Raw genomic sequence first — 23,190 nt, forward strand, 5'->3', positions numbered from 1 at the left:
GATTTTGGTCTCATCTGACCACAACACTTTCACCCAGTTCTCCTCTGAATCATTCAGATGTTCATTGGCAAACTTCAGACGGGCCTGTATATGTGCTTTCTTGAGCAGGGGGACCTTGCGGGCGCTGCAGGATTTCAGTCCTTCACGGCGTAGTGTGTTACCAATTGTTTTCTTGGTGACTATGGTCCCAGCTGCCTTGAGATCATTGACAAGATCCTCCCGTGTAATTCTGGCCTGTTTCCTCACCTTTCTCATGATCATTGCAACTCCACGAGGTGAGATCTTGCATGGAGCCCCAGGCCGAGGGAGATTGACAGTTATTTTGTGTTTCTTCCATTTGCGAATAATCGCACCAACTGTTGTCACCTTCTCACCAAGCTGCTTGGCGATGGTCTTGTAGCCCATTCCAGCCTTGTGTAGGTCTACAATCTTGTCCCTGACATCCTTGGAGAGCTCTTTGGTCTTGGCCATGGTGGAGAGTTTGGAATCTGATTGATTGCTTCTGTGGACAGGTGTCTTTTATACAGGTAACAAGCTGAGATTAGGAGCACTCCCTTTAAGAGTGTGCTCCTAATCTCAGCTCATTACCTGTATAAAAGACACCTGGGAGCCAGAAATCTATCTGATTGAGAGGGGGTCAAATACTTATTTCCCTCATTAAAATGCAAATCAATTGATAACATTTTTGACATGCGTTTTTCTGGATTTGTTGTTATTCTGTCTCTCACTGTTCAAATAAACCTACCATTAAAATTATAGACTGATCATTTCTTTGTCAGTGGGCAAACGTACAAAATCAGCAGGGGATCAAATACCTTTTTCCCTCACTGTACATATATAATCAGCTTATTCAGGAGTGTGCTGTTGCATCACCATTGGTTACCATATGTTAAATGGGATTACGCTATGTTCTTAAATAACTATAGGAGAGATCATAACATTCTAAAAACAACATCATTTTGATTAAAATACGCTGAACAAAAATATAAACGCAACATGTAAAGTCTTGATCCCATGTTTCATTAGCTGAAATAAAAGATCCCAGAAATGTTCCATACGCACAAACAGTTTATTTCTCTCAGATTTTGGGCACACATTTGTTTACATCCCTGTTAGGGAGCATTTCTCCTTTGACAACATAATCCACCCACCTGACAGGTGTGGCATATCAAGAAGCTGATTAAACAGCATTATAATTACATAGGTGCACCTTGTGCTGTGGACAAAAGGCCACTCTAAAATGTGCAGTTTTGTCACACAACACAATGCCACAGATGTCTCAAGTTTTGAGGGAGCATGCAATTGGGATGCTGACTGCAGGAATGCAGAGCTGTTGCCAGAGAATTTAATGTTAATTTCTCTATGCTGTTTTAGATAATTTGGCAGTGCGTCCAACTGGCCTCGCAACCGCAGACCACGTGTAACTACGGCAGCACAGGGCCTCCACATCCGGCTTCTTCACCTACGGGATCGTCTGAAACCAGCCACCCAAAGAGCTGATGAAACTGTGGGTTTGCACAACTGAAGAATTTCTGCACAAACTGTCAGAAACCGTCTCAGGGAAGCTCATCTGCGTGCTCGTCGTCCTTATCAGGGTCTTGACCTGACTGCAGTTGCTCAACTTCGATGGCCACTGGCACGCTGGAGAAGTGTGATCTTCATGGATGAATCCCGGTTTCAACTGTCCCGGGCAGATGACAGACAGCATGTATGACATCGTGTGGGCGAGCGGTTTCCTGATATCAACATTGTGAACAGAGTGCCCCATGGTGGCGGTGGGGTTATGGTATGGGCAGGCAGGCAGAAGCCTCGAACAACGAACACAATTGCATTTTATTTATGCACAGAGATACCATGACGAGATCCTGAAGCCCATTGTTGTGCCATTCATCCGCCACCGTCATCTCATGTTTCAGCATAATAATGCACAGCCCCATGTCGCAAGGATCTGTACACAATTCCTGGAAGCTGAAAATGTCCCAGTTCTTCCATGGCCTGCATACTCACCAGACCTGTCACCCATTGAGCATGTTTGGGATGCTCTGGATCGACATATACGACTGCGTGTTCCAGTTCATGCCAATATGGTCCTCTGTAGCTCAGCTGGTAGAGCACGGCGCTTGTAACGCCAAGGTAGTGGGTTCGATCCCCGGGACCACCCATACACAAAAATGTATGCACGCATGACTGTAAGTCGCTTTGGATAAAAGCGTCTACTAAATGGCATATTATTATTATTATTATTATTATATCCAGCAACTTCGAACAGCTATTGAAGAGGAGTGGGACAAGATTCCACAGGCCACAATCAACAGCCTGGACAACTCTATGCGAAGGAGATGTGTCGCGCTGCATGAGGCAAATGGTGTTCACACTAGATACTGTCTGGTTTTCTGATCCACGCCCTACCTTTTTTTTTGGTATCTGTGACCAACAGAGGCATATCTGTATTCCCAGTCATGTGAAATCCATAGATTAGGGCCTAATGAATACATTTAGATTGACAGATTTCCTTATATGAACTGTAACTTAGTAAAATCTTTGAAATTGTTGCATGTTGCATTTTATATTTTTATTCAGTGTAGTTTCCTGGACAGAATTCAAAATGCCTGTGTCTTTTGGTCTGTATGAGTGTGTGTGAGTGGGAGAGCTAGGGTATGTGTGTGAGTCTGTGTTATGCTGAAAACAGGCAGGATATTGTCTGCCTGAGTGTAGGAGAGGGAGCAGGAATAAATGTATTTTTCTGTCTGTGTGGGTGATGTTGCAAGCAGAGGCTATCTTGTCTGAATGAATATACTTACTGTATGAGAGGAAGAGATGGTGGACCGATGTATGCATAAGTCTGTGTGTGTCCATAAGAGAGTACCCTACAGTGTATGTGCTGCAGGGGCACAACTTAGGTTTTAGAAGTGGGGGGGACATATATATTTTTTTTTATCCAGTCGGATAAACACTCCAAACATCCTCCCCAACCATTTGGAGGTGTCCGTATGGTCCTAAAGCACACTGTTGCCTCGTTAAAAAAAATCACACTCAAATGATAAAACTGGGGGGGGACAAAAATGCAATTTCAGTGAAAGTTGCCCCTGTTGTGCTGTGTTTGAGCAGAGGTGTGTGTGTGTGTTAAACTGGAGGGCAAAGCAGCACTTGAAGAAGTGTGTGTTGCGTGTGCATGTGTATGGCAGAGAGATGTAGAGCGAGAGCTGAACTGTGCATTTGTGTGAGAGGGAGAGCTGCTGTGTGATGGAGAGCTGGAGTGTGTGTGTGTGTCTGTGTGTTTGATGGAGAGCTGGAGTGGCTGTGGGTAGATGATTGATGAGGAAGCACTGCATAGTTCTTACTACCTCCTCCTCTGGCTCCAATGGTATGCTGGAATGGTGTAGAAACTGATATCACCTCTCGCTGTGGTAGGCATTCCCAGTGTCCATAGACCAGTGATTCACACAACCCTCTGGTATACAGAGTGATAAACACTCCCTCAGCCAAACGTATCAGGGGAAACATTATTAAACTGGTGTGTACAATAACATCTGTAAAACATCTTTCAATCAAGACAATCATCAGATGTAGAGCCAGAATATCACATTGCTGAGTTTGGTAATTACCTTGTAAATACTTTTACATTTATTAATGTTAATTTGAATTTAGTTTATTCCCTTGCACCTGTTACTGAAATACCAGGTTTGCTGTTCCCAGATGGTGCAGTATACCACTCTCTACCATACCATCCTCTCAATGACTGTCACTAACTAATCAATGTTCAACAGAATAATACAGTGGGGAGAACAAGTATTTGATACACTGCCGATTTTGCAGGTTTTCCTACTTACAAAGCATGTAGAGGTCTGTAATTTTTATCATAGGTACACTTCAACTGTGAGAGACGGAATCTAAAACAAAAATCCAGAAAATCACATTGTATGATTTTTAAGTAATTAATTTGCATTTTATGTATCAAATACTTGTTCTCCCTACTGTATATTTGCATTGTGTTCAAATCAAGCTTTATTTATACAGCACTTTTCAGACATGGAATGCAACACAATGTTCTACACAGGAGAAAACAATGAAAATAAAAACGGAAATATTTACTACAAAAAAAACAAAAGAATAACGATAACTGAACGACTAAAAAGCTACCTAAGGAAAAGCAAAGCTAAAAAGATGCGTTTTAAGATCTCTTATAAATATGTCCACAGTTTCGGCCCCCCTCAGGTTCTCTGGCAGAGGCTGGGGGCATAATAACTGAAGGCTGCCTCTCCCTACATTGAGGGAAAAAAGTATTTGATCCCCTGCTGATTTTGTACGTTTGCCCACTGACAAAGAAATGATCAGTCTATAATTTTAATGGTAGGTTTATTTGAACAGTGAGAGACAGAATAACAACAACAAAATCCAGAAAAACGCATGTCAAAAATGTTATAAATTGATTTGCATTTTAATGAGGGAAATAAGTATTTGACCCCCTCTCAATCAGAAAGATTTCTGGCTTCCAGGTGTCTTTTATACAGGTAACGAGCTGAGATTAGGAGCACACTCTTAAAGGGAGTGCTCCTAATCTCAGCTTGTTACCTGAATAAAAGACACCTGTCCACAGAAGCAATCAATCAATCAGATTCCAAACTCTCCACCATGGCCAAGACCAAAGAGCTCTCCAAGGATGTCAGGGACAAGATTGTAGACCTACACAAGGCTGGAATGGGCTACAAGACCAACGCCAAGCAGCTTGGTGTGTTGGTGTGATTATTCGCAAATGGAAGAAACACAAAGAACTGTCAATCTCCCTCGGCCTGGGGCTCCATGCAAGATCTCACCTCGTGGAGTTGCAATGATCATGAGAACGGTGAGGAATCAGCCCAGAACTACACGGGAGGATCTTGTCAATGATCTCAAGGCAGCTGGGACCATAGTCACCAAGAAAACAATTGGTAACACAATACGCAGTGAAGGACTGAAATCCTGCAGCGCCCGCAAGGTCCCCCTGCTCAAGAAAGCACATATACAGGCCCGTCTGAAGTTTGCCAATGAACATCTGAATGATTCAGAGGAGAACTGTGTGAAAGTGTTGTGGTCAGATGAGACCAAAATGGAGCTCTTTGGCATCAACTCAACTCACCATGTTTGGAGGAAGAGGAATGCTGCCTATGACCCCAAGAACACCATCCTCACCATCAAACATGGAGTGGAAACATTATGCTTTGAGGGTGTTTTTCTGCTAAGGGGAAAGGACAACTTCACCGCATCAAAGGGACGATGGACAGGGCCATGTACTGTCAAATCTTGGGTGAGAACCTCCTTCCCTCAGCCAGGTATTGAAAATGGGTCGTGGATGGGTATTCCAGCATGACAATGACCCAAAACACACGGCCAAGGCAACAAAGGAGTGGCTCAAGAAGAAGCACATTAAGGTCCTGGAGTGGCCTAGCCAGTCTCCAGACCTTAATCCCATAGAAAATCTGTGGAGGGAGCTGAAGGTTTGAGTTGCCAAACGTCAGGCTCGAAACCTTAGAAGATCTGCAAAGAGGAGTGGGACAAAATCCCTCCTGAGATGTGTGCAAACCTGGTGGCCAACTACAAGAATCGTCTGACCTCTGTGATTGCCAACAAGGGTTTTGCCACCAAGTACTAAGTCATGTTTTGCAGAGGGGTCAAATACTTATTTCCCTCATTAAAATGCAAATCAATTTATAACATTTTTTACATGCGTTTCTCTGGATTTTGTTGTTGTTATTCTGTCTCTCACTGTTCAAATAAACCTACCATTAAAATTATAGACTGATCATGTATTTTTCAGTGGGCAAACGTACAAAATCAGCAGGGGATCAAATACTTTTTTCCCTCACTGTACCTATTGGTTCTAGGCTTTGGGATAGTTAAAAGGCCAGTGCCAGAGGATCTGAGGGAACTACTGGGTACATAACTTAAAAGCATGTCTGACATGTATTGTAGTGCAGAATCGTGGATTGATTTAAAAACCAATAGAAGAATCTTTAAATTAATTATAAAACTTACAGGCACCCAGTGAAGAGACTTTAAAACCGGTTTAATGTGTGCTCTCCATCTGGTCTTGGTCAGTACCCGTGCTGCAGCATTCTGTATGTTTTGCAGTTGACCAATGGCTTTCTTGGGTAGACCAGACAGGAGAGCATTACAGTAGTCAAGCCTGCTTGTAATAAAAGCATAGATTAGTCTCTCTGTGTCAGCCTGAGAGAGAAATGGCCACACCTTGGCAATGTTCCTCAAGTGGTAAAAAGCTATTTTGGTCACATTCCTAATGTGTGATTCAAAATTGAGGTCAGAATCTAAAATAACACCTAGGTTATTTACCTGGTGTTTTATCTTTATTGCCTGTGAATTAAAATATGCGGCCAGATTCTCTCGCCGTGCTTTGGCTCCAACAATAAGTACCTCGGTCTTGTCTTGATTTAGCTGGAGGAAGTTTTGAGCCATCCAAGTATTTAAATCACTAATACAGTCTAATAATTTATCCGTGGAGCTAAAATCCTCTGGCGACATGGAAATGCAAAGTTGTGTATCGTCTGCGTAGCAGTGAAAATCAATGCTGTGCTTTCTGATAATGCTGCCAGGGGTAACATATATAAACTGAACAGTACCGGACCCAACATCGAATGTTGTGGAATGCCACATATCACATTTATTTTCTCTGAGTTATGTTCACCAAGGGTGACAGAAAACTCTCGACCTGTTAAATAGGTCCTAAACCAATTTAGAACTGAACCGGCAAGGCCAAACCATATCTCCAGTCTGTCCAGAAGGACATCATGGTCAGCAGTGTCGAATGCAGCACTTAAATCCAAGCATACAAGGACAGAGAGCTGTTTGGCATCTGTGTTGGCTCTAAGATAATTTCCCACTTTAACTAAGGCTGTCTCTGTGCTGTGGTGGGCAAGAAAACCAGACTGGAATTTAAAAAAATACAGTTGGCACTTAAAAAAGCATTTAGCTGTTTGAAAACCAATTTCTCCAGAATTTTGCTTAAGAGTGTATGGTTGGAGATTGGTCAAAAATTGCTAAAAACTGAAGATTGCTTTTCTTCAGAAGGGGTTTCACCATAGCAGTTTTTAGTACAGTGGGGAAAGTGCCTGTGAACAGGGAGTGATTAACAATAGCTTGCACTTTTTCAGATATGCAATTAAAAACTGTTTTGAAGAAGGTAGTGGGGATAGGATCGAGAAGGCAGGCAGAAGGCTTAAATTGAGCATGTCTGTATCAACCAGGGAAAATAAATCCATAGTGCCTTTGTGTGGTAGGCTAGGGCACATATCATCAAACTTCTCATCAGGTCTTGCTTGACTGATACCCAGCCTAATGTTTTATCTTTGAAATATGCCTCAAACTCATCACATTTACATGTGGAGGAAACACGTTTGCAGTGTTATTTCTAATTTTTGTCAGTAAGAGTAGGAAACAAATGTCAAGCTAGATTGTCACGACTTCCTCCGAAGCTGCCTCCCCTCCTTGTTCGGGCAGGCTTCGGCGTTCGTCGTCACCAGCCTACTAGCCACTGCCGCTCCATATCTCATCATTCCATTTGCATTGATTATTGACCACTGAACAAGGAGATGATCAGGTTTAGTTATCCTCTCCCCCTCATTCCGTCAGTGATCGAGTCAATGCATGGGGCGCGCTTCTTCACCAAATTAGATCTCAGGAGTGCGTACAACCTGGTGCGTGTTCGGGAGGGGGATGAGTGGAAGACAGCATTCAGCACAACCACAGGGCATTATGAATACCTGGTGATGCCCTACGGTTTGATGAATGCTCCATTTGTCTTCCAGTCCTTTGTGAACGAGGTGTTCCGGGACATGCTTGGTCGCGGTGTAGTAGTCTACATCGATGACATTCTGGTGTATTCCGCTATGCGCGCCGAGCATGTGTCCCTGGTTCGCAAAGTGCTGGCCCTACTGTTGGAAAATGACCTTTATGCCAAGGCAGAGAAGTGTATGTTTTTCCAGCAGTCCGTCTCCTTCCTCTGATACCGCATTACCACCTCAGGGGTGGAGATGGAGGGGGATCGCATTTCAGCCGTGCGTAATTGGCCGACTCCCACCACGGTTAAGGAGGTGCAGCGCTTTCTGGGCTTTGCCAACTACTATCGGAGGTTTATCCGGGGCTTTGGCAAGGTCGCAGCTCCCATTACATCTCTGTTGAAGGGTGGGCCATCCCGCCTCTGCTGGTCTGCTGAGGCTGACCTGGCCTTCAGGAAACTGAGGGGTCTGTTCACCTCAGCCCCGGTACTGGTCCACCCCGATCCATCACTACCGTTCGTAGTGGGGGTGGATGCGTCCGAGGTAGGGATAGGCGCTGTCCTATCTCAACGCTCGGGCACACCACCCAAGCTCCGCCCCTGTGCCTTCTTCTCTAAGAAGCTCAGCCCAGCGGAGCAGAACTACGACGTTGGTGATCGGGAGCTGTTGGCTCTTGTACGAGCTTTGACCGTGTGGAGGCATTGGCTCGTAGGGGCGAAACACCCTTTCCTCGTCTGGACGGACCACCGTAACCTGGAGTACATCCGGGCAGCGAGGAGGCTGAATCCTCGCCAGGCCAGGTGGGCCCTATTCTTCACCCGGTTCGATTTTACACTGTCATACATCCCGGGTACGAAGAACATGAAGGCAGACGCATTGTCACGGCTGTATGACACAGAGGAGAGGCCCAGAGACAACACCCCCATACTCCCGGCTTCCTGCATTGTGGCACCGGTAGTATGGGCAATGGACGCGGATATAGAGCAGGTATTACGCACAGATCCATCTCCACCTCAGTGTCCAGCTGGGCTGCGGTACGTGCCTGCTCTTTTCCGTGATTGTCTGATCTACTGGGCACACACGTCACCCTCCTCTGGTCACCCAGGTATCGGTCTTACAGTGCGCTGACTGACTGGACAGTACTGGTGGCCTACCTTGGCTAAGGACGTGAGGGTGTATGTCTCCTCCTGCTCGATGTGCGCCCAGAGTAAGGCACCTAGGCACCTCCCAGCGGGTAAGTTACAACCTTTACCAATTCCACAACGACCATGGTCTCATCTAAGTGTTGATTTCCTGACTGATCTTCCCCCCTCCCAAGGTAACACCACCATCCTGGTCGTTGTGGACCGCTTTTCCAAGGCCTGCCGCCTCCTTCCTCTACCCGGTCTCCCCACGGCCCTGCAAACTGCGGAGGCCCTGTTTACACACGTCTTCCGGCACTACGGGGTACCAGAGGATATAGTGTCTGACCGAGGTCCCCAGTTCACATCCAAGGTCTGGAAGGCATTCATGGAACGTCTGGGGGTCTCGGTCAGCCTGACCTCTGGGTTCCACCCCGAGTCTAATGGGCAGGTGGAACGGGTAAATCAGGATGTGGGTAGGTTCCTGCGGGGGAGTGGTCGGTGTTCTTTCCATGGGCCGAAGATGCCCAGAACTCTCTCCGGCACTCCTCCACTAACCTAACGCCATTTCAATGTGTGTTGGGTTACCAAGTGGTTCTGGCACCGTGGCACCAGAGCCAGACCGAGGCTCCTGCGGTGGATGACTGGTTTTGGCGCGCGGAGGAGACGTGGGACGCTGCCCACGTCGACCTCCAACGTGCCATGCGTCATCACAAGGCCAGCGCTGACCGCCACCGCAGTGAGGCCCCGGTCTTCTTACTGGGCGATCGGGTCTGGCTCTCGACCCGGAATCTGCCCCTCCGCCTGCCCTGCCGGAAGCTGAGCCCGCGGTTTGTGGGGTCATTTAAAGTCCTGAGGAGAATCAACGAGGTCACCTATAGGTTATAACTTCCCCCCGATTACCGTATTAACCCCTCGTTTCATGTGTCTCTCCTCAGGCCGGTGGTGGCTGGTCTGCTCCAGGAGTCTGAGGTGCGGGAGGTCCCTCCGCCTCCTCTGGACATCAAGGGGGCCCTGGCATACTCCGTCCGTTCCATCCTGGATTCGAGGCGTCGGATGGGGGGCCTTCAGTACCTCGTGGAGTGGGAGGGGTACGGTCCGGAGGAACGGTGCTGGGTCCCGGTGAGGGATATCCTCGATCCCTCCCTGTTGCGGGATTTCCACCGTCGCCATCCGGCTCGCCCTGCTCTGCGTCCTCCTGGCCGTCCCCGAGGCCGGGGTCGGCGCGTTGCTGGAGCTGCGCGTCAAGGGGTGGGGGGGGGGGGTACTGTCATGACTTCCTCCGAAGCTGCCTCCCCTCCTTGTTCGGGCAGGCTTTGGCGTTCGTTGTCACAGGCCTACTAGCCACTGCCGCTCCATATCTCATCATTCCATTTGTCTTGTCTTGTCAATTACACACAACTGGTTCATATCCCCTCATTAGTACATGTAGAAGTGTTCCCTCTGTCCCCCTTGTCCTTGTGGGTGATTGTTATTTGTGAGTTGAGTGTAGCTCGGTTGAGGTACCGTACCTTGTATTTCCGGGGATATTGTTCCCCGTGTGCCTGTATTTTGTTGACGCTATCCAGCGTAATTGTGTCCTACGGAATAAACTCTGTATTCTGTGATTTACCCTCCTGCGCCTGACTCCTTCAAATCACATTCTCACATAGATGTTTACATTTAATTTCTACACATTTTTATCTGCTGAGACCCGTGCTGTAGTGCTAAACCTGCACACACACGCATCCAGTTTTATGCCTGCGGAAAGTATTCAGACCCCTTGACTTTTCCCACGTTTTGTTACATTACAGCCTTATTCTAAAATGGATTACATTTTAAAACTCCTCAGCAATCTACACACAATACCCCATAATGACAAAGCGAAAACAGTTTTTTAAAAACATTTTTGCAAATGTATTAAAAATAAAAAACAGAAATAACTTATTTGCATAAGTATTCAGACCCTTTGCTATGAGACTCGAAATTGAGCTCAGGTGCGTCCTGTTTCTATTGATCCTCCTTGAAATGTTTCTACAACTTGATTGGAGTCCACCTGTGGTAAATTCAATTGATTGGACATGATTTGGAAAGGCACACACCTGTCTATATAAGGTCCCACAGTTGACACTGTATGTCAGAGCAAAAACCAAGCCATGAGGTCAAAGGAATTGTCCGTATTGAGCTCCGAGACAGGATTGTGTTGTGGCACAGATCTGGGGAAGGGTACCAAAACATTTCTGCAGCATTGAAGGTCCCCAAGAACACAGTGGCCTCCATCATTTTAAATTGAAGAAGTTTGGAACCACCAAGACTCTTCCTAGAGCTGGCTGCCCGGCCAAACTGAGCAATCGGGGGAGAAGGGCCTTGGTCAGGGAGGTGACCAAGTACCCGATGGTCACTCTGACAGAGCTCTAGTTCCTCTGTGGAGATGGGAGAAACTTCCAGAAGGACAACCATCTCTGCAGCACTCCACCAATCAGGCCTTTATGGTAGATTGGCCAGACGGAAGCCCCTCCTCAGTAAAAGGCACATGACAGCCAGCTTGGAGTTAGCCAAAAGGCACCATAAGACTCTCAGACCATGAGAAACAAGATTATCTGGTCTGATGAAACCACGATTGAACTCTTTGGCCTGAATGCCAAGCGTCACGTCTGGAGGAAACCTGGCACCATCCCTACGGTGAAGCATGGTGGTGGCAGCATCATGCTCTGGGGATGTTTTTCAGCGGCAGGGACTGGGAGACTAGTCAGGATCGAGGCAAAGATGAACAGAGCAAAGTACAGAGAGATCCTTGATGAAAACCTGCTCCAGAGCGCTCAGCACCTCAGACTGGGGCAAAGGTTCACCTTCCAACAAGACAACGACCCTAAGCACACAGCCAAGACAACGCAGGAGTGGCTTCGGGACAAGTCTCTGAATGTCCTTGAGTGGCTCAGCAAGAGCCTGGACCTGAAAATAGCTGTGCAGCAACGCTCCCCATCCAACCTGTCAGAGCTTGAAAGGATCTGCAGAGAAGAATGGGAGAAACTCCCCAAATACAGGTGTGCCAAGCTTGTAGCGTCATACCCAAGAAGACTCAGTGCTGTAATCGCTGCCAAAGGTGCTTCAACAAAGTACCCCCCAAAAAAATAAAAAATAAAAAATAAAAAAAAATATATAAAAATATAATAAAAATACAAAAAATAATCAAAAAAAAAGTATGTATTATTTCTAAAAACCTGCTTTTGCTTTAACATTATGGGGTATTGTGTGTAGATTGATGAGGGAAAAAAACAATTTAATCAATTTTAGAATAAGGTTATAACGTAACAAAATGTGGAAAAAGTCAAGTGGTCTGAATACTTTCCGAAGGCACTGTATGTGATTAAAACACCGCCCACAGTGTTCCACTTGAGATGAAGGACGGATGGGAGTCAGTATAGAGTCGCTGTGATGGGGACATAGCACTGCACTGCACAACACTGCCATCCCTCCTACTCAGCATCCAACACACTAGTTACTCTATGGAACTGAACATCAGCGATAGATTAATCTGTAATTACAAGACAAACATTCTGAGACTGTCAACCATCGGATCATTATATTCTATAAATCAGTTTATTTACACAGGAAACAGTTTTATCTACAGTAAAACAAATGAATCAGGAACATATTTTTTCTAAATATACAGCACTACATTCTGCTGATCATACCATGCTCTGAACGATCACCCATGACAACTCCAGGTAGCTGTGTTGGTTTTCAAGGCAAAAATATTTGATTATTTTCCCCTAAATATAATTTCATGAGGATTAGTCTGAGTTGATTTTTAATGGATTTCAATACTGGCAAGCAGGTAGCATTCTTTAAATCCTTTGCCTTTCTGAATGCACTAAGCGATGCAGTAAGAGCAAGCACTGGAGAGAGGCAGACTAGATTCAAGAACCCACTGAGATGTTGGAGGCTATTGAGGGCAACAAGGATTACATTGTACAGCAATGCAGAAGAAGGAACTAGTCTTCAGATTCTGAGAAAAACACAGGCAGATGAATAGACAAAACCCCAGGTGTCATCCTGGTGAGAGGGTCCATTTGGGTATAGGCCTACATACAGCACAGTAGCATTTTCAACAACCACCTGCAACAGCCCACACTAAGTGCACAATGGTGTATGGCGTTTATTTGTGAGAAGGTTACATGCAGGTTACTGTCACACTATATCCTCTGACAAGTGGTTGTTTCTGAGTACAACCTAGGCTCCCAGTTGGTTATGACCTATGCTCTACAAACCAGAAGACATTGGCAATGTGATGGGAGGAATAGCCTACTTTTAAGGTTTTATTGATTAGGCTATACACTATAATTAAGAGCAAGTTCACCTTTTCCATTTCTGATTAATTCATCTGAACTAAACATAGGCCAAAATCAAAAATGTATATCCGAAGGATTATGTTCAGTGTTTATTGGACCAATAAAAAGGTTCTGCAACCTAGTCTTCTATAATTATCGTCTAGGAAAGCCTAACCACATCTGTCTCGGTTCCAGTAACTGATGTAGTCTAATAGCATATGCAGCTTGGTTCAGCAGATTCAATTTAAAGCGCAGTGAAATCGGATGCTGCCGAGGTAGCTGCCCATGACGGCGAAAGCGCTGTTAGTGATAGATGCAATTTCCATGGAGTTACTCTCCGACAGTCCACTCTACATTTGCGAATGCTTGACACATCGGTATTGACAAAACGAGTCGTGATGACCATGAAGATGGCGCATTTGACTGTATATCGCAGTTTTCTGAATTGTTCTTGCACCCCAAGACCAGTTTGGACCCGCGGACAATATCACGACTGCTAATTATCATCTAACGACTCAACTCTACCACCGGGAGTGGGACCCGATATCCGACTTGGTAGCTGAGCCATATGCTAATGACTAACTGGGAAATAAAGAAATAAACCTTTTTAAAAAACTATTCCCGTTCCTATCGAGATGCTGCTGCAATAATAGCGTTCGGAGATTAGATTACCGTGTGTGTTGGGTAGGTGGACACAGAGACTGCATCAGTGTGTGATTAGGAGACACGGCGAGCAGAGCAGACCAGGGAGATAAAGAAATCGCGGGATAAGACATTTGTGGTCCTTTTTATGTTATAGATTTCAATCGAGATGTAGCCTTATCCCGTTCGTATCGAAGGAGTCGTGGATATTCTTATAGCTTTCATTTAGCTACATCCTCCCACGATATTGACAGAATGAGGCTTGGTCTCCTGGTGGGAAAATAACAAAAAATTCCAAGATGTGGATACCAACAGAAGAGGAAAAGAATCGGAGTTGGTGAGTCCATTCCGTATTTATATAAACGTTTGTCATTTTTGATTGCTTGTTTTTAATTTCATTGACTTTTCTCATTCAAAGCTGCTTATTTTCTAATGAAGAAGCGTTGTGATGATATCATGTTTGGTCATACAGGTTATTATAGGCTACTGTAGGATATTCTCAGCTAACGCTCACAATGTCTCTCACTTAATGTTTCATATATCTTTCATTCATGTAGGCCTAATTATAGCTTACAAAACATATAGTATATCAGCTGTGATTAATGGCTGAAGATAATCGGTCAATAATAAGATAATACAAAGCCTAGGTTATTGCGTGGGATGATAGCCTATACCCTCTTATGGGCTAGATGGGCTACCTCTATTAGACTGCATCACCAGTGTCCATCCCCATATAACCTATAAGGCTACAGTATCCTTATCATTAATTCACAGGCTACTAGGCTACATTGAATGTTTTGAGTTTTGAAAATGCGTCAGTAATAGTGTTCTATCCAAGTGTTGAAGAGCGGCAGAGCCTGTCTCTGAAAAGGCGATTCGACTTGAAACCACGAGGGGGCAATGAGATAGCGTTCTGCCAACAGGTGTAGTTTACGTTTTAGAGTCTGAGTATGCGTAGGCCGTTTACCTGTCGGCATTTATAACATAGCACCACGACTACTTAGCTACTACAATCGTTGTTACTTAGCCTACTACAACCATATGTGATTTCCAAACGCTACCCCATCCCTCGTCTTCATGTTCGGTCCATGTAGGCCAAATTATTTGGAATGTGGTAGTAACCCTAGATCAGGGTTGGGTAAGTTACTTTCCAAATGTAATCAATTACAGTTACTAGTTACCTGTCCAAAATTGTAATCAGTAACATAACTTTTTGATTACCCCAAACTCAGTAACATAATCGGATTACATTCTGTTACTTTTAGATTACTTTCCCCTTAAGAGGCATTAGAAGAAGACACAAATGTATGTTACCAATTGAACGACATCTATTGCAGGATAAATCAGTGTTAAAGTGTACATAGCTGGCCATATGGGATGTTCAATTTTACTTTATGGGTTGGTTATGTAGGCTTCTTCTAACCCATCGCTTTCTACTACATATAATAATACGATTAAATTATATATTTACATTAAAAACCAAAGTCTGTCAGAATTCCAGTCATTCCAATAAATGTTATACCCCTTGATCTTCAAGAATAGGACTTGGAAATATGGAAGTATAGATTAGCCAAATTGTTTTACCTGAGCATTTCCCAAACCTAAGGACTTATTAGCCAGCCCTGCTCTGTTGTTTATGATTTTGTTGTCATGGAGGACTGATTGGTCCTTGTTGATTCAAGTTGAAAAATAAAAGCTGTGCTCATGGAATGGCATGCTTAGAGCACTACTGAAAAGTGCAATTTACATGTGAAAAATGAATGCCATATGCTGCATTTGCTATAGGCCTATTGTTTACCTTTTTGTTGGTGACACTTTGATATCTTGATAATATGCAGCTGTTTAAAGGGAAAATCCACAGATGAAACAATAACAAAACGGACGCCCCGCCTCTGTTTTGGTAAAAAGCTGAGGGATGGGCCTGGAGAAATGTAACCACTCTCAGATTAATAGACAGAGCTATGGATGTAAGGACTGACCATCCATGATATCAAAATTATAGTTTTAACCATGTTATGAGGCTATATGTGTTTACATTTACAATGTTTACAAACATTGGAGAAAAACAAGCTTATATTTTGGGTTCTCATGGAGTGTGACAGTTGAACTTAGCTCATGAGGAATTTATAAGTTATATTCTTCAAGAATCAATGGATATATATATATATATACCAGTCAAAAGTTTGGACACACCTACTCATTCAAGGGTTTTTCTTTATTTTTACTATTTTGTACATTGTAGAATAATAGTGAAGACATCAAAACTATGAAATAACACATATGGAATCATTTAGTAGCCAAAAAAGTGTTAAACAAATCAAAATATATTTTATATTTGAGATTCTTCAAATAGCCACCCTTTACCTTGATGACTGCTTTGCACACTCTTGGCATTCTCTCAACCAGCTTCATGAGGTATTCACCTGGAATGCATTTCAATTAACAGGTGTGCCTTGTTAAAAGTTAATTTGTGGATTTCCTTTCCTTCTTAATGCGTTTGAGCCAATCAGTTGTGTTGTGACAAGGTAGGGGTGGTATACAGAAGATGGCCCTATTTGGTAAAAGTCCAAGTCCATATTATGGCAAGAACAGCTCAAATAAGCAAAGAGAAACTACAGTCCGTCATTACTTTAAGACATGAAAGTCAGTCAATACGGAATATTTCAAGGACTTTCAATGTTTCTTTAAGTGCAGTTGCAAAAACCATCAAGCGCTATGATGAAACTGGCTCTCATGAGGACCTCCACAGGAAAGGAAGATCCAGAGTTACCTCTGCTGCAGAGTTACCAGCCTCAGAAATTGCAGCCCAAATAAATGCTTCACAGAGTTCAAGTAACAGACACATCTCAACATCAACTGTTCAGAGGAGACTGCGTGAATCAGGCCTTCATGGTCGAATTGCTGCAAAGAAACCACTACTAAAGGACACCAATAAGAAGAAGAGACTTGCTTGGGCCAAGAAACACAAGCAATGGACATTAGACCGGTGGAAATCTGGCCTTTGGTCTGATGAGTCCAAATGTGAGATTTTTGGTTCCAACCGCCGTGTCTTTGTGAGACGCAGAGTAGGTGAATGGATGATCTCCGCATGTGTGGTTCCCACCGTGAAGCATGGAGGAGGAGGTGTGATGGTGTAGGGGTGCTTTGCTGGTGACACTGTCTGTGATTTATTTAGAATTCAAGGCACACTTAACCAGCATGGCTACCACAGCATTCTGCAGCGATACACCATCCCATCTGGTTTGCGCTTAGTGGGACTATCATTTGTTTTTCAACAGGACAATGACCCAAAACACACCTCCAGGCGGTGTAAGGGCTATTTAAATAGTCTGGGTAGCCATTTGATTAGATGTTCAGGAGTCTTATGGCTTGGGGGTAGAAGCTATTTAGAAGCCTCTTGGACCTAGACTTGGCGCTTGTCGTGTGGTAGCAGAGAGCAGTCTATGACTAGGGTGGCTGGAGTCTTTGACAATTTTTAGGGCATTCCTCTGACTCCGCCTGGTATAGAGGTCCTGGATGGCAGGAAGCTTGGCCCCAGTGATGTACTGGGCCGTACGCACTACCCTCTGTAGTGCCTTGCGGTCGGAGGCTGAGCAGTTGCCATACCAGGCAGTGATGCAACCAGTCAGGATGCTCTCGATGGTGCAGCTGTAGAACCTTTTGAGGATCTGAGGACCCATGCCAAATCTTTTCAGTCTCCTTAGGGGGAATAGGTTTTTGTCTTGCCTTCTTTATGACCGTCTTGGTGTGCTTGGACCATGTTAGTTTATTGGTGATGTGGACACCAAGTAACTTAAAGCTCTCAACCTGCTCCACTACAGCCCCGTCGATGAGAATGGGGGCGTGCTCCGTCCTCTTCTTTTTCCTGTAGTCCACAATCATCTCCTTTGTCTTGATCACGTTGAGGGAGAGGTCGTTGTCCTGGCACCACACAGCCAGGTCTCTGACCTCCTCCCTATAGGCTATCTCGTTGTTGTCGGTGATCAGGCCTACCACTGTTGTGTCATTGGCAAACTTAATGATGGTGTTTGAGTCGTGCCTGGCTATGCAGTCATGAGTGAACAGGGAGTACAGGAGGGGACTGAGCATGCACCCCTGAGGGGCCCTCGTGTTGAGGATCAGTGTGGCGGATGTGTTGTTACCTACCCTTACCACCTGGGGGCGGCCCGCCAGGAATCCAGGATCCAGTTGCAGAGGGAGGTGCTTAGTTCCAGGGTCCTTAGCTTAGTGATGAGTTTTGAGGGCACTATGGTGTTGAATGCTGAGCTGTAGTCAATTAATAGAATTCTCACATAGGTGTTCCTCTTGTCCAGGTGTGAAAGGGTAGTGTGGAGCGCAATAGAGATTGCATCATCTGTGGATCTGTTGGGGCGGTATGCAAATTGGAGTGGGTCTAGGGTTTATGGGATAATGGTGTTGATGTGAGCCATGACCAGCCTTTCAAAGCACTTCATGGCTACAGACGTGAGTGCTACGGGTTGGTAGTCATTTAGGCAGGTTACCTTAGTGTTCTTGGGCACAGGGACTATGGTGGTCTGCTTGAAACATGTTGGTATTACAGACTCAGACAGGGAGAGGTTGAAAATGTCAGTGAAGACACTTGCCAGTTGGTCAGCGCATGCTCGGAGTACATGTCCTGGTAATCCGTCTGGCCATGCGGCCTTGTGAATGTTGACCTGTTTGAAGGTCTTACTCACATCGGCTACGGAGAGCGTGATCACACAGTCGTCTGGAACAGCTGATGCTCTCATGCATGTTTCAGTGTTATTTGCCTCGAAGCGAGCATAGAAGTAATTTAGCTCGTCTCGTAGGCTCGTGTCACTGGGAAGCTCGCGGCTGTGCTTCCCTTTGTAGTCTGTAATAGTTTGCAAGCCCTGCCACATCCGACGAGCGTCAGAGCCGGTGTAGTACGATCGAATCTTAGTCCTGTATTGACGCTTTGCCTGTTGATGGTTCGTCTGAGGGCATAGCAGGATTTCTTACAAGCTTCCGGGTTAGAGTCCCGCTCCTTGAAAGCGGCAGCTCTGCCCTTTAGCTCAGTGCGGATGTTGCCTGTAATCCATGGCTTCTGGTTGGGGTATGTACGTACAGTCACTGTGGGGACGACGTCATCAATGCACTTATTGATGAAGCCAGTGACTGATGTGGTGTACTCCTCAATGCCATTGGAAGAATCCCGGAACATATTCCAGTCTGTGCTAGCAAAACAGTCCTGTAGCTTAGCATCTGCTTCATCTGACCACTTTTTTATTGACCGAGTCACTGGTGCTTCCTGCTTTAGTTTTTGCCTGTAAGCAGGAATCAGGAGGATAGAATTATGGTCAGATTTGCCAAATGGAGGGCGAGCTTTGTACGTGTCTCTGTGTGTGGAGTAAAGGTGGTCTAGAGTTTTTTCTCCCTCTGGTTGTACATTTAACATGCTTGTAGAAACGAGGTAAAAACTGATTTAAGTTTCCCTGCATTAAAGTCCCCGGCCACTAGGAGCGCAGCCTCTGGATTAGCGTTTTCCTGTTTGCTTATGGCCGTATACAGTTCATTGATTCCATATGTGTTATTTCATAGTTTTGATATCTTCACTATTATTCTACAATGTAGAAAATAGTAAAAATAAAGAAAAACCCTTGAATGAGTAGGTGTGTCCAAACTTTTGACTGGTACTGTATATATTATATATGTATATATATAATTTAAAAATGGATGTAGCAACTACAGATTACCCCTTTAAGTCTATCAGAAGTGTGTGAGTTTGAGCATGTGTCCATTAGGCCTATGGATTTTTTTAGCAGCATGAATTAGATTGAGCAATAAAAGCCACACTTTTATTCCGTAGGCTAGGATCCGCTCTATGCAGCTGTTGCAAGAGCTCATATTTCACTGGCTGTCCACTGGTTTCAAAAACAATGATTGATAGGCAGCTTAAACGTCTTGAATTCAACCATTATTGGGTTCAAATACACATTTCGATTTGTGAACAGCCATCGACAACAACCACAATCCGTAAGGCGCAAATAGCTAAATAAGAGAGCAGCATGTAGCATGTAGATATCAATAATTTGTGATATCCGTACACCACTGCTGTCATCCTTACCTCCAAGTGTTTATTCAAGTTGGATAATCTTTGGATGCCGACAGCAGTCGCACAATTGGAAGACATAGCTTGGATTGGAATTTACAAAAGCCTATTCCTGCTCTTTTCCCGCGATCCATCAAACACATTTGGTGTGTCATCATAGTGGTCTCTGACTTGTGTTCAAACTCACTCAGGTGGAACAAACTTAAACTTGCGCCTTTCTTCAATGCTGATTTGAATGTCATTGAGGAAACAGAGAAGTGTCAAAGATCCTTTCTGAATTTAAAAGTAATCCTTGAAGTAATCATCTAGTTTTTCAAAATAATCTGTAATCTGATTACAATATTTTTGCTGGTAACGTAACTGATTACAGTTACCGTTTTTTGTAATATCTTACATGTAACGGATTACATGTAATCCGTTTCTCCCCAACCCTGCCCTAGAGGTAGTGGATAATCGTATCAGTAGTATTGGAAAAGTCTGCTAAATGTTCCTGGCAATTTGAATGAGTCATGTTGAATCAGTTCGCTCAAAACACACACACACACACACACACACACACACACACACACACACACACACACACACACACACACACACACACACACACACACACACACACACACACACACACACACACACACACACACAGCTTTGCATGTTTGCATTACACTATAGGTTTGAAAAATACCCAGACTCCAGAACTATTGATTGGTGTTCAACAAAGAGGAAAAACAAAGGTTGAAAAGCATTGATTTGTCATTGGAGGAGGAGAGAAGCAGAAGTTTGATGAGAGCACGCAGCGTACTGTAGCCTACCCTTGATGCTTCAAGTTCAACCAGCCGCTTTTTTTTGTCCATGTTCACAGAGCTGATAATGACATTTCAACTAACCTCTGGCCGAGCCTAGTTAAGCGTGTCGCTGTCCGTGGGGCTGAAAGTGCTGAAATGTGGAAAGCAGAGCATTTAGGCTAGGGCCCATTTCCCAAAAGCATCTTAAGGCTGAGTTCATCGTTAGAACCATAGGATGGTTCTAACGATGCTTTTGGGAAACCGCGCCCAGGTCATTTCCATATAAAAGGACCCATGAACACCATCATGTGAAGTTCATAGGAGAATATCAAATTGGATATCAAATGAAAGCAATGAGTGTGCCTTGTTATTCCGTTACCAAAAACCCACATATCTATAAGATATTTTCAAATTTCTCTCCCTCATGAGGGAGGATAATGAAAGTTCACAGAAGTAACAAGTAAAGGGAGACTTACCAATTATTTATAGTGTTTTTACTGATATCAATTTTGTTTATGAATTATTAAGTGATTCAAACTTGTAATTGTGTTACCAAATCGGTAACGGAATTACTGGAATTGAATTGACTACAATGGGATATCATAGTAGTCACAAACCACAGTTGGGTCACCTGCTACTGTCCTACCTTCCACCGGCATACTGTTATGTTCAGCTCATAACTGTTTTCTTTCTCTTTCTGTCATCTGGTGGTCAAAGCAAGACTGTGAAAACAGTCTGGACAATCCCCTTCCTCTCCCCCCCCCCCCCCCTATCTCTCTCTCTCTCTCTCTCTCTCTCTCTCTCTCTCTCTCTCTCTCTCTCTCTCTCTCTCCCTCTCTCTCTCTCCCTCTCTCCCTTTGTCCCTCTCTCTCTCTCTCTCTCCCTCTCTCCCTTTGTCCCTCTCTCCCTCTCTCTCTCTTTGTCGCTGTCTCTCTTTTCTCTCCTACCATGACACCTACCACCTACCCACTTTCAATTTACTGTAACCAGCATCCTCTCCCACTGAGCACCGACCGACACCGGACGTCAATGGATGTTTAAAAGTAGTTGAAATTTGGTCAGTCCGCCCTGGCCTTGCTTTCAACGTCCACAGAAGTTGTTTGCTGGTCATGTCCGGACTGACCTTGATTTCAATGTCCACAGATGTAGATTTTTGGTCTGGCTCGGGCCAAACCAAATTTGGTCTTGTTTGGGGGCAGAGTTTATTAGAATAATAGCCAGTGTGTTGAATAATACCAAAATATGCAAAGGAGGATATTGCATATTTCTACCTTTGTGTACCTATTCAGAATACATCACCATGAAGAGAATGATATTCATATCTATAATTATGCATTTATGTATAGTAAAGATCAGGGACCGATGATGTAATTCCATTCCCGTAATTCCGTTACCAGATGTAAATCCACTTCACTTACTGTAGTTCAATAACCAAGAGATTTTTTCAAAGTCAAAGTGTCATGTCATAGCTGACTGTCACGACCGTTATGTGAAGCGGACCAAGGCGCAGCGTGATAAGCGTACATATTTTATTGAAGTACACTCACGAACAAAAACAACAAATGAACGATACGTGAAGTCCTAGGTTAATAACACAAACCTATACGGATGAAGATCCCACAAAACTAAAATGCCAAAAGGCTGCCTAAGTATGGTCCCCAATCAGAGACAACAAGCTACAGCTGTCTCTGATTGGGAACCATCCTGGCCAACATAGATATACATGATCTAGAACGAAACACATCGAAAACTAAACAATAAAACCTACACACCCTGGCTCAACATAAAGAGTCCCCAGAGCCAGGGCGTGACAGTACCCCCCCAAAGGCGTGGACTGCGACCGCGCCAACCAAACACAACAGGGGAGGGGCCGGGTGGGCATTCCGCCTCGGAGGGGGATCCGGCTCCGGGCGTGACCACCACTCTCTTTCTACCCCCCCGTAGCGCCCCTGGTCTGGTCTGGCCCCGCTGGCCGGAGCTGGACTGGACACCGGTGGAGCGGATTTCTCTGGCTCCGGAGTGGAGCAGCTGACCGGTGCCGGACCAGGCACCGGTGGAACAGGCACGGGCCGTGCCGGACTGACGACGTGCACCACTGGCTTGGTGCGGGGAGCAGGAACGGGCCGGACCGGGCTGACGACACGCACCACAGGCTTGATGCGGGGAACAGGAACAGGCCGGACCGTGCTGGCGACGCGCACCACAGGCTTGGTGCGGGGGACAGGAACAGGCCGGACTGGGCTGGCGACGCGCACCACAGGCTTGGTGCGAGGGACAGGAACAGGCCGGACCGGGCTGGCGACGCGCAACACAGGCTTGGTGCGGGGAGCAGGAACGGCCGGACCGGGCTGACGACGCGCACGTGCGGGACAGGAACAGGCCGGACCGGGCGGACGACGCGCACCACAGGCTTGGTGCGGGGGACAGGAACAGGCCGGACCGGGCTGGCGACGCGCACCACTGGTTTGGTGCGAGGTACAGGAACAG

The 23,190-nt window shown here is 45.1% G+C and overlaps 1 protein-coding gene across 1 annotated transcript in view; it reads left to right on the forward strand.

Moving 5' to 3' along the window:
• The first annotated feature begins 13,465 nt into the window (after positions 1-13,465).
• Positions 13,466-23,190, forward strand: part of LOC121545336 (dedicator of cytokinesis protein 3-like) — a 106,906-nt gene continuing 97,181 nt past the window's right edge. The window contains exon 1 of the mRNA XM_041855773.2: positions 13,466-14,179. The gene's annotated coding sequence lies outside the window, so the exon portion shown is untranslated. The remainder of the gene's footprint in view (positions 14,180-23,190) is intronic.

The sequence above is a fragment of the Coregonus clupeaformis genome, chromosome 30 (assembly GCF_020615455.1).
Source record: "Coregonus clupeaformis isolate EN_2021a chromosome 30, ASM2061545v1, whole genome shotgun sequence".
In the NCBI taxonomy this organism is placed as follows: Eukaryota; Metazoa; Chordata; class Actinopteri; order Salmoniformes; family Salmonidae; genus Coregonus; species Coregonus clupeaformis.